The 13,088-nt window shown below is 40.3% G+C and overlaps 1 protein-coding gene across 13 annotated transcripts in view; it reads right to left on the reverse strand.

Annotated features, from left to right (window-relative positions):
- LOC147754164 (uncharacterized) overlaps positions 1–13,088 on the reverse strand; it is a 36,575-nt gene that overhangs the window by 12,908 nt on the left and 10,579 nt on the right. Inside the window, exons 1-4 of one of the 13 annotated variants that reach the window (XR_015316652.1) lie at positions 10,742–12,806; positions 10,205–10,233; positions 9,744–9,817; positions 8,805–9,530 (exon numbers count right to left, since the gene is read on the reverse strand). The exons of 1 other annotated variant lie outside the window; for it this stretch is intronic. The gene's annotated coding sequence lies outside the window, so the exon portion shown is untranslated. Of the gene's footprint in view, positions 1–1,744; positions 10,234–10,741; positions 12,807–13,088 lie in introns of those variants that run through there. 11 more of the 13 variants (XR_015316651.1, XR_015316654.1, XR_015316653.1 and 8 more) reach the window with 11 other exon arrangements.

Consider the following 13,088-nt stretch of genomic DNA (forward strand, 5'->3'; position numbering starts at 1 on the left):
TGAACAGATAACGCGTATTATCAACTAATTATACACTGAAGGACATTTCGCATACAGTGTGATAGCACATTAAGTATATGCAGGGGCAACAGTAGCAGCTGTGGAACGTCAGGCGATCGAGAGTTGCATTCGCCTTAGACGGTGCGCTATATACGAAATTACAGAAAATGTCACCGAAAAAAGATTGACCTAGTGTTTGTTCGCGGATGACCATACGCCAACACCCTGCGGCCGACGTGTCTCCGACGTCATCGACGGTAGCAGACATCAAAAGCAAGATCGCAGCGACAAAAAATAATAAAGGAGATGCTGCTACTGACGCCGCTGGTACCGCCACTGCAATAGCGATATTTACGGGAAGAAGGCGATAACAGCATTGAAAGTTACGATGACGAAGACGTCGACGTTTATTTCTGTTGCTATATCTGCCTCTGCCGCCGGAGCCATATTTACGGTACGTTTTTTTTAACGGCCGTTCCGTTCTTATCGTTGGCTTAGTTCTGCTGTAAGTGAAGGAGCACCGTTGTTGCCGTAGCCGATCACTGTACAGAAGCAATGCCAGGGCGGAGTGCTCCCGCTCCGCTCATTCCCGGGTGGGTCAGAAGAGGACCAATGGTGACGGGGCAGGAATCGTTCGGTGAGGTAGTAGCACGTAAGACGTGACGTTAGAGATAACATTTGAGAAAAACAAACAAGTGCTCGGAGCCTTTTTTTAGCAAAGACTAACTCTTCGCCTGTCCTACTTAGTTCCGCTCTGGACTCCGGTATCATTTAAAGTACGGTCAGAGAATGGCTTCAACGGTGACTGCGTGTTGCGATATGGCGAAGCTGTCTAAAGTTGTTCGTGCGTGGCGCACGAAGGAGACGTCGGCTGTGGTAGAAAGAGCAACTCCGAACGAAAAAAGGAATCATCTTATGAAACCTGGCATACGCAGGCCGACTCTCTGGAGAAGGCCAGCTTCGGAAAGGGAATATGCCGAGAAAAAATCTTACTTTACCATTGGAGACATCAATTGGTGACACGCGCCTATAAACGCGCACAGCTAAACCGGGCACAGCTAAATCCAACAAGATAGGAAGACCCCGAACTTCTCAGCTAATAACGCCCAAAAAACTAATGTCAGATATTCAAGAGGGCGTAGATAAATAATGATGGATTATTGAGAAAGGTGGTAGAAGATTTGTGCTAAAAATATGTTAGACGGTATAACATTAATGTCGTAGATTAAACTTTCTTGGTGTAATAATTAAGGCCGAAACATATTTCGGATACCAGAATTTTAAAAAACGTGTGATCTTTTGTTTGAGTTACTCTCTTCTTCGCTATCCGCCATAGCATACAGTGTCAATTCGTATCAACTAGGTTAAATTTTAATTTTAAAAAAATTTCTTTAATTATCGATAAGGTATTTAATCTTAATTACGGATCACTTTGCCATGTCGAAACCATCCGTAATCCATGATGTCAACAAAAAATACGATACGAACGTTAGAAAAAGTAGTTCTTTGGGCACGTGTCAAGTGATTTTAAGAGTAAGGAAGAACTAGCTGGTTACAAAAGCATCTGGTCTTCCATCAATTCTGCAGACCAACAGCCGATACGCAGTGCCATCGATGTATTAAATATCTGGAGTGCCGGAGCCGGACTACGAATGTCAGGTTGCCTGTTGCCGATAAATTGTTAACTAACATCAACACAAATGTATCTGATCGGCTATAAAGGTAAATTTTCTGTTAATGTGACCTTTCTCGTGCCGCGAAGCTTGGGAAGCAAGCAAGCTTTGATCCGTGTTCTTTTGTCGATAACATATCCGACAGTTTACAAATTCCCTGTAAGAAATACACATTGGGACTTCGTTATTCTGACAAGTACTAGGTCTTGTGTTTAGTAATCAATCATGGTTGATACAAAATGGTCAAGTACGATTGCCTACTCGTATAGTAACATCTATTTAGGATACCGTTTGTATAGTTATCTTAATTCGCCTATCACGGTGAAATTTCGTACCTAACGCACCTCTACATCGCTTGCCAGCTTCGCGTGTGTGAGCGCAAGGCATTGAAGGGTTCAACTGAGGAAAGGCCTAAAACACTTCACTTGAAAATCAGCTTGACAAACAAATATAGACACGTTTGTATATAATTGTTTAGCAGGACCATGACGACATTCGGGATTATCAAAGCTCGCGGCTAGAAAACGAAGTGTGCGTGCCAAGACGGTCGCCATTGAAAATCAGGCGTGTACACGTTCTGTGATGTAAAACTAGCCGCTGCGACTGAATAGAAAACATGACTTGTCATGAAGCAGGTAAATATCGTTAATCTGCAACGAGTTAGGGTTAATACACATTTTTTTTTAGGACCTAGATTGTCGGGCGAGCTTTTGATCAGTAGGCCAAATTTGTTTCTTTAACTTTGGCACATTTACCTAAAATATTGCTCCACTTCCACCGTTATCAATTTATGTAACCTTGAATAATATATTCTATGTGAGTGATTGTAGATATAATTGTGATCGTTATCAGTAATATTTAAATTTAATTAATTCAAACGCCCGAATAAAGGTTATAATGGTTGCTGACGAAAACGTGGGCGTACAACGAAGCTTTCTAATTTTTTACTGTGCAAATAACGGTATCAAAATGACAAGAATTATAGATTTAGATAGCTACAAGACAACGTTTCAAGGTATAGAAGTTTTCCTTGACCCGCTTTTGGAGATTGCCTTACGTAACAGAATGCCGAAAAGTTCTGATGGCCAACAACGTTAACTTAAGTAACTTGCGAGTTATTCGTTTTGGTGCAACCATTATCCTAATATTCTGACATTGCTTCATCGTCACATACGTTACTTCTTTACTTTTTATATTAAATATGTATCTGTTATTTTTTTTCAGCCTACCGTAAGGTATCAAAATGGCGATCCAATGTCGCTTGAGGACAGCCATATTTTGTTTTGAGTATATATATGATTACATGCCAAGAAGCGCTGTGACAACTCTAAGCTGTCGTCTCCCGCTCAAAATCTTTTTGTGGAAAAATTTAACGCGCAGTTAAATTGTTAGTTATCGAAGTTATCGCTTAGTAAAGCTAAGCGGAAGGAAAATATTAACTGATGCTCTGGTTTTCAAAACTATTCAGATGCGAGCGACTCGGATCACCGCTCTCGCCGCGACAGTCGCTAGTGTGACATAAACAGAAAAATTTCTAGCATCAGAAGAAATAAAATGCACGAATCCGTAGACCGCCATCTGCCATTACTACTCGATACGTAGAAAGTCATCTAGGAATAATCATATATAAATACAAACGCAAACGTAACAAATACTCTACTCCTGAACACTGCGTTAGAAAATGACAAAATTATCTCGTCCAGTGGGTTTAATAGGTTCTGTAAATGAAATCCCTAAAGCTCTCCTTCTCATATATATATCATTCGATATATATCATTCGATGCAAGTTTCTGCGGACACAGAGACAAGAAAGGGAAAATATAACTTTTGCGCATTATAGAATTCGATTCTACGGTCCATGATTTTGTAAACGTCACGTTACCCTACTCGCCATATTTGTACGATATGTACCTAGAGAGATAGTGTCTTTACACCGATCAAAAGAAGCTTTGCCCTGTATTGTTTGTACCGGCGTATCGGCCTCCTTACCACCCGAGTCAAAAATACCCGAGTGTAACTTGTTAATTGAAGTCTAGCTCGGTCAATATATAGAGCGCGCGTATAATGCAACACTTCGTGAGGGAAAGCAGAAACTAGCTTGATGCTTCTTGTCGTCCCATCCCCATTGCGCAACACCAATATGGCCGACAGGAGAGTATCGAGTATTCGCGGTAGCTATAAATGTTAAGTCGGGCCCCCGTAAGCTTGCCATTGATGTATGTTTTTGTATCGAGGTCATACGAGTATACGCATTTACTTACCGTGAGGAGGTGATAGCAAGGGCATCGAAGGCAGGATGCTGCTGCTTACGCTACCCTAAGACGAACGAGCGAATGCTGAGGGCGGGAAAGGCCGCCTTCTCCTTAACTGGCAGTAACGTATTATTGTGTACTATTGACGTCGCAACAGATAAAGGTTCCACTTACAACGTCTAATATGCAAAAGAATACTGCTCAGATTGATAGATATTGTTTGATCATTGTTTTTGAAATTTTTTAATTATCAAGTCGTGAAGATATATCGAAGAACAATTACCAGAGATATACTAGCGTCGTGTTTGGAAACAATCAGGAATTTGTCAGGAAGTTGAAACCGTATATTATCTCAAGTCAAGTGATTGGAGTTTGCTTCTCGAGACGTATCTTTTCTTTTTTCTCGTGTGATTAAAACGACAAACAAAATACAGCGGATTTACCAAATATGTCATACTGTGTCAACTGAGTTATTTATATTAGCTTGGAAACCAAATGCCTTCTTTTGAAAAAAAAAAAGAGAAACTTTCTCTTCGAGCGTCCTTTCGTTTATCGTCTACTTCTTATATACCGCTCAAAAGCGCTCCTCGGGCCCGATCAGTTTTAATTGTTTTAATGAATTGCAGTTTTAATTCAGAATAGGTCCTCAAGGATGGATGTTCCAGGTGGAAAAAATACCGTATTTGACACCTTCTACACTATGCATATTGTCGAGAAAGCGAAGACGCTGCACGAACGGCCCGCAACGTCTGCCTTGTGTAGGGTAACGGCGTTATCGTCGAAACGGTAGCTCGAAAGTGGTTTGCCAAATTTGAAAATGGGGTCCGGATCTTAGAGGATGGCCAACGACGACCATTTGAAGGCACTTTTTAAGGAACGGCTTGACAAACAACTAGAAAATTAGCCAAAAAAGATAGGCTACAGCCATCGTACGCAAAGAATTTTATGAGTCCGTTGAATCCAACGGGAAATTACGGCTTAACGCTACATACTAACACCGCTCCTGCTATCGAGCGTCACGCGACCACAGTAAACGAATTTCGTACAGAATTGACACACATACACACACAGAATTGAGTGATGAGAATTGATATCTATACGTACACATGAACCAGAAGTCGGAATGGTTGATTCCAAGAAAGAAACTTGGGCCCATAGTATACTGAAACCTCCATGCAAAAAAGGTTAGGTGGTAAGACACCGAAGAGCCGACTTACTTGGATTTGCTTCCCAGTTTATCAGCGCGTTTATTTGCCTCAGATGCATCGAGCAAACTAGACTATTCAGGAGAAAAGAATCAACAGACAAAGATAAAGTTATCCTGCTCGGCCACAGGTGGCAATGCTGTAAAAGCTGCCCTCCTGCCCTTTAAACAAGAGGTTCTTTTACGCTCCCCCCATTATCCGGACTTTGTGTCGACGGATTTTTACTTCTCCGTTCACTGAGCAATCAACTTCATCGTCTTACCTTCAACACGGATCGACAAGCCAAAACGTGCTTGGAGAACTTCTTCGGGATGAAACCCGCTATTCTTTGGTGACATGGCGTCTATCCTTGGACAGAGATAATGAGGGATACTAACCGTAATAACCTATTGTCACAAGAATAAGACTGGTTCGGTTTTTCTATTTAGAAAAAACAAAGCAGGAACTTTTCGTGCAACCTAATATATAGACTCCGGACATCAGACAATAGGAGAATATCTGCTTTAAATGTGGTTACATATCTCCGTTCGTACTTAGCTTCTTTCTAGGCTGATCAGAGTCGCTGTCCTAATCTCCAACTGCACACAGGCATTGTTACTATTTCCTAAATTTTATTGTTCGCCTTTTAAGTTTGCTAAGTAACTTGAGTGGTGCTTAGGTTCAATTTGATAGGCCCACTGCTGTTAGCATATAGCTTAACGCAGTTTCTGATAAGACTCGACCCTTTGATGTACAACAGTGCGCTAATATTGTGTGCCCTTTCTTAGAAAACCACATACTGTAAAACATCGAAGGATATATTACTCATAAGATTTTCGCTGGAAATCGTTTATACAGAATTCAGATTTTAGGAGTAACTGCTGAACATTTAAGGATGAAAACCCAAAGACAAACAAAATCCTAGAGTCCAATTCTAGTCACTCAAAGTTTGTCGAAAGCCTAGGCTATTTAGCTCATCTCAAATGTCTTTTGACGTTTGTGTCTCGTTGTACTTGTTTAGCTTTTCGTTGGTAGCATAGCTCGTAATTGCTCAAGTTGTCATAACTTGAAATGGTCAAGGAGCCTAGCACACCTTTTGAACCTACGTCTAGACATTCTGTGTTCAACTATCCCTTTGCCTGTGCAGTCGATATGCACGAGGTAGTCCTACAGGGAATACAGCCGTCGAAAGAAGCACGATACCCTTTGTTAACATCCAGCTTTTCGGGTTGAAAAAATTGGCGCACACCTCTAATTATCCGAAACTAGTAATGAATGTATTTAAGCCTTCTCAAAAAAAAGTCAACGTGGGCCTTACGGTTGCAACAGCTGAGTCAGTGTTAATATTGACGTATAAAAATTGACGAAGTCTCTACTCGACAGTGGATGTAGACATTTACCATGCTTCGAACAGGACGAACTCAACCGCATCACGAGCGTATGTCTAATCAAATTCGAATTCATGGGTACATTGTGAACTCATGAGGGGCAGCGGTAAAAAGACTATCATCAGTAGCCAATAAGTTTTCGTGATGATCGTCTAGAACGATGAAGCTGTACACCGATGACAGGGTGCGTCACAGCGTCCTGTAGTGGAAATATTCCAATCGAATGATTTTTAAATAGGGATTGCCTTCGAAGGATTGCACGAATTTCAAATGGACAACGACGAGTTGACGATGGCAAACACGAATCGCACACGATAGTATCTCATGTATATTAATTATGTAACAAGTTGAGCAAACATCTCTTACACTTTGCCCTCCGGAGTCAATTCTAACCCTCTAATACTGACCATAAACCTATCCTCAGGTAACGTAGTTCAAGAACTTACAAGTAAACGAGACAGAACCTGAAACTGATGCTCCAGATCATTGATTTCTTTTTTACTTACGAAGGCATCGAACTCCACAGCGTTGATGAATACATAGGGCTATTGCAAACGTTCGCAGCAGCTGGCAGGAAAACAATCAGCACATAATGATCTTTCTGGATGATTGGAAAATTAAAAAAAAGTTATTGTCCGCTCATTTAGACACTGATATGCGTCGGCAGTACAAGAAAGTCTGACTATTTTTCCCATTTATATTTCGTTGAAAGGCATTAAATTATAAATTTCATTTGGTTATTTGATAATAGATCCTTTGAAGCTAATTGTTATTTTGAAACGTATGTCGCCGGTACCTTCCTCCGTGTCAGACTTAGTCCGTACTACGACAAGACTCGATGGTCTTGGGAATATCGAGATTGATCTAAAAGTAACCTAATTCGGCCCATTCGTTGGCTATTCTTTGTGCCATGTCAAAAAATCCATATTCTTGCTTATGTGTATTTTGCAAAAAATGCAGATTTCTCTGTGATATACATATAATTCAGTAGTTATTTATTTTCCAGAAGCCGCTCAATTTATGGGGTTGTTGGATAGAGAAAGCGATTGGTGGGCGTCACCGTCGTCGGCTCGTTAAGAAAGACTGCTTTTAGAGGATTGCTCTCCCCGCTAAAAAGCTGTACATCTGAATAGAACGGCGGCAGCGGTGGCAGCAACAACAACATCGAGTTTTCAGAGGAAGCGGCGTCTGCGTCGCCTATTCGCTGTTGACCTTGTCATTTCAATGAAATTCGTACGTCATAAAAGCGGACGTTCGCACTCGCTCGCTCACACGCTCACTCAGACGCTTGCACCAAGTCATAACAATACCCAAATAGTCAAATGCAGGGATGCAATAGAAATATATATATATGTAGCCGTAGAACTGTAGATAGTAAAGGTCCTTGTTTGGGAAATCTGTTATCTACATACAACAAAAAAACGTCGTGTACAGTTGTTGTAGACTATCCTTCCTCTTTATCTCAGAATTTGTTATCTCATTTTAGTTGTGGCTAGCTCTGTCTTTTCATTTGGTAATCGTAAAAAGTACGACTTGTTTTTTTATTGTACCCTCATTGTTCACAAACGCGTACAACATCATAGCTTCGAAAAGCATTTAAGTCTTGATTTTTCCTCTGATCAAAAATTGCCTATTTTCTTTCAGCATTTTTACTGGCTCGTATTTTTCGAGCTAAACTGTCATCAAGCTATACGCGTATCGACATCTCTGCTGAATATTGTAACGGTGATGGTTTCCCTGAACAACCCGATATATATATATATATATATATATATACATAGCTACGACAGTAACAATAATTGAACGAATTTACAATTTTTTTTAATTATCTTTAGGTCGAGATGATTTGTGTTGTGCAGACGAGGCTAGAGTCAAATTAGAGAAATTCAGAGAATTTTTAAGGGCACTCGTACGAAGAAGGCTCTTTTCATTTGAGAAGGTCACCTGTTTCGGACAAAGACTTGTTATAAAAATGGTAAACGGAAAGTGTTGTTGGGCGTCGTTCGGCCTTGGTGCCCACATTAAGGCTAAGCAAAGAACGTTAAATAAGGAACACACACAAGAAGAAACACTGACGGACACTATTATTATTGTCATTTTCTAGAGTCGATTTTAGAAGGCAAAAAGATCTGACAATCTTCTACGTTGATCTTTACGTGCGTACCGTTCAATTCATGGTTTAATTTACAATTAAACTGCACTAGAAATAATACAAAATTAACGTAACGTGACTATGAAACAAATTCAGGAAATTTAGTCATATTTTTACACATTTTTAAGTCGACGGCCGCCAAATAATACACAATATTTAAGGTTTTTAAAAAACAGTTTTTATAGACAAAGTTTTACACGATTATTACAATGCATAACTTTCACAAAATGATATAAGTTGTGAATGATTCATCTGTTGCTACACGAGGCCCGCGAAAAATTTGTCTCTAGATTGTTCAATTACCACATTTCTTTCTGTTAGGGATTCAATCTGAATGGTCATCATATACTGCCGCAGTACCTTGTTTATCAGTCAAGTAACCTTTGAACGAAACGCCTACCTTTCCAGGCACTTGAATCATATCTAGATAAATAGTTGTTCCACATCGATGTCTCGTCAAGGGGCTATATACTGATCACTCACTATTCATAGACAGGGCTTTTCATCTTGACATTTTTGTCCGGATCGATCTCTCAGGTTTGCCTTCAAACATACCAGCTTTAAAGCTTTATCACTCAATTTAGTCTCATTTTTTTCCCAATTTAGATTCGACAAAATCTGAGCCACGGTTGAGTACAACGTTTAGCATACAGTTAAAATCAGCTTTTTCGTTGATCAAAGAGAAAGCCTACAATACAACTCTGCCAATTGTAGAGCATGTTCTAAGCTACGGTCTAGCCTGATGGTTCTCGTAGATGCCGGCCATTTGTATCATCATCATCCTGTATCATACTGAACTGTCCGAAACAGTCGAAGACGGCTGGCGCTTTTTGAGAGCTGTGAAGTGCCCGTTCAGAAGCTGGTTGATGCGAATCTGACATCTTTTAAAAAAGGATATGCTTAGAAAAGGAATAAGCATTGCATACGTCTACTATTTGAATTTGGCGCTAATGACTAGCTCGCCAGTTAAATGCTATTTATCTAAAGTGAAGTTCGTGTCGAAAGTTATGATGTTTACTTGAGGAATATTAATTAGGTTACCCTTAAGTTGATTACCCAGAAAGATGACAGATACAAACGCCTATCCGAGTCACCTTTTATGCCAAAACTCGTTATTGGAAAACGACAACATCGTGACGATGTGAATATATCGGCATTGTCATATTACCTGCACAAATATCACATAGAGGCTATGAAAACGTACCTTTCTTTTTACAAGTTGTTTCCGCTTAATTATTAAACTTTGCGGCCTATGGAACTCTACATACATATCTACACGTACATCAAGCTACTGAATCAGTGGACTGAAGCTTTGCAGTCTATTTTGCTCTGAGAATAGCCACTTCCGAACGAGCGCACCTTCACGCCGCCTGTACGCCTTCCGAAAGACTCCAGCATCGAAACATTTGTCACTTTGTTAGAGGTCTATTAGTGGTACAATAAATAGTACCTGTCTTAATTGTAATACTATAGTTCAAATGTCAAAAACGGAGAGAATCAATCCATTGGCCTCACGGCCGATGCCAAGGTCCTCAAGACAGTCAGATAGTCTTACCGAAGATTATCTTCTTCATGTCGTCATTTCTAAAAAAGAAAATTAACTTATCAAAATAACGCTACGAATACCTGTTAGAGAAGCTGTCCCATCCGTCTAAGTGTAGCCAATGGTCTCAAACAAATGAGGCGCAATTTTTCGTCGTAGGGAGCAAATGAGTGAAATAATATAATCGTACATTGAACTGAGTCACTATTACATCACATTACTCAGACAATAGTATCACAAATACATTCACTATGGGAATTTTAAAGCTCTCTGAGCCTTTACCAATAGGGATAGCTGGCCTTTACTAATCTGGATGTATAAACCCTTAAGCGTTAGCTATAAAAATTGTCGGTAGATGATCGCTTTCAGATCTGAAGACGTCGATATTGTCGCCCCAAAAGAACCTTGCTCGTTGCCAGCAGCCAATTGATCAGCGTGTCCCAAACGAAATTATGCTTAAGGCGAAACCCCATTGGTGTTTTGCAGTTTTATAAAATTGGGTAATATTCTGAAAACTGCCATAACATCAGCTCACATACGTATACCCACTTGTTTTTTCGGTTTTCCTTTCACAAAATACGCTAGACGACTGCTAGAGCCAACAGGCCTGTGCGATCCGCGAAGTTCCACTGACTTCCAACAATATTAGGCCAAACAACGAACGGAACGGTAGTACCCACCAGAATGCGTGGTCGTGCGTGAGTCTTTACAGCTCTGAGTGCCTGTGAATGTTTGGATACAACAGGTCTGCGTTGTCTGTTCCGCAAGGAGCCGTCGGCGGCCGCTGATGGCGGAATCGGTTCCGTCAGGTGGAGCCGACGCGATGCCGCATCGCGGAAGAGCTGCATTGCTGCTGCTGCCGCCGCCGCCGCCGCCGCTAAAACGACCGCCGGCGCTAGCGACGCATCCCGTTAGCCATCGCCACCGTTGTAGTTTATCTTATGTTCGTCAATCTGCGTATACGTCTATTTGTGTGCTGCTGGCTATCTTTCTCTCTCTAGCTGACCCAGTAAACTAACGACGTGTGCCGTAACACAATTCTGCCAGTCCCCGACTTTTAGCCATCAGTAGGCGAATACCGGAACGACGGACGCCGGCAAGCAAGCAAGCAAGCAAGCAAGCGAGCGAGCGAGCGAGCAAGCACTCCGTGCCGGAAGCTTTTGCGCTACGAACTTTTGACACATTGTGTTGAATTTAGCTAGTAACTTTATTGCGCTGACCAATCGATTGACTCTGACAGGAGTCGTTGGCAGTCATAAAGGGTAGTATAAACCGGTTGTAGTAGAAAACAGTAACCGTGATAAGTTCCTATAGCCACAAAAACTTAACCATCTAGTGAATTATATGGGAATGAACATTTTTCGAATCCTATACTTTCTACCCAGCAATGCACTACGCAAACGAGCTATATAAACTTTAAAAAAAAAATTGTATGGTTAAGTAAGTGCAAGCAAAAAAAAAAAAGAGAGACACGTGGCTATCTATTACTACTTACTAGGACCTGGGTACCTGGCATCGTCGGAGCAGGCTGCTGTAAAAGTTGGCGAGCAAATATCACTCCCATTGAAATTTTGATCCGAGCTACTATTATTACAAGACTTAAAATCACTTCCACGCCGGAATTATTTGTAAAAAGACTATTTGTCATTTTCATCTAATTACATAGGCAAAACACTCAAGTTTATGTTATATATTAAGTACAAAAATGTTTTATTTTTCAACTCTGTCTTATCACCCCTTTTTTTTTTTTTTCACACATATATATATATATATATGCATGCATGCATGTGTATATACATCTGCATACATTGCCCTTTGTTCTCAATGACAACTTTAAATTTTGTATATGATGTATTGAATTTTCGCATTGTTGTTTCTCCTGTTCACTGTATCGACGCCAGCTGGGCTGTCAGCGCATTGAGGAATTACAATATTTACAAGAAGTCACTATGAGTGATAATTTGTTTGCGGGTATTTATCAATGGAACACCCGCGTATACTGTCGCTATTAGGGCGCTGTGATCGACCTCAAACACTCTTCGTTGACAATGACAAACGCCACTCACGTACAATTAAAAGTCAAAAAAGCAATTACTTTATATAAATATACAATCATTCGCGCCTACACCTCTCTATAGCTTCATTTCCGAAGTGTGTGTCATTTATCTAGCAATGTGCATATGTCTGTGTGCATACGTGTGCTGCCCCATCTCTCTTGACTTGAAGTAAGCGCCTGGTGCAGACGAATCTTTCGAAGGTTCAACGAAACTTGCTTTCTTTCGCACTTGACATATAATAAAAACGTTGTCATATATCTCATACAAACATCTCGATAGTGATTCTCGCAAGGTGGCATCTTTAGATCTATTTCATTTCAGTTGCTTTTCTTATTTTTTTTTTTACAAACTAATACAGCTTTCGTTGGCCACGATCACCACGAGTATTATTACTTACTACTACTACTACTATTACTACTACTACTACTACTACTACTACTACTACTACTACTACTACTACTACTACTACTACTACTACTACTACTACTACTACTACTACTACTACTACTACTACTACTACTACTACTACTACTACTACTACTACTACTACTACTACTACTACTACTACTACTACTACTACTACTACTACTACTATACTACTACTACTACTACTACTACTACTACTACTACTACTACTACTACTACTACTACTACTACTACTACTACTACTACTACTACTACTACTACTACTACTACTACTACTACTACTACTACTACTACTACTACTACTACTACTACTACTACTACTACTACTACTACTACTACTACTACTACTACTACTACTACTAACTACTATTACTAACTACTACTACTACTACTACTGCTACTACCACTACGAC

This window comes from Varroa destructor, unplaced genomic scaffold (genome assembly GCF_002443255.2).
Source record: "Varroa destructor unplaced genomic scaffold, Vdes_3.0 BEIS01000007.1, whole genome shotgun sequence".
Lineage (NCBI taxonomy): Eukaryota > Metazoa > Arthropoda > Arachnida > Mesostigmata > Varroidae > Varroa > Varroa destructor.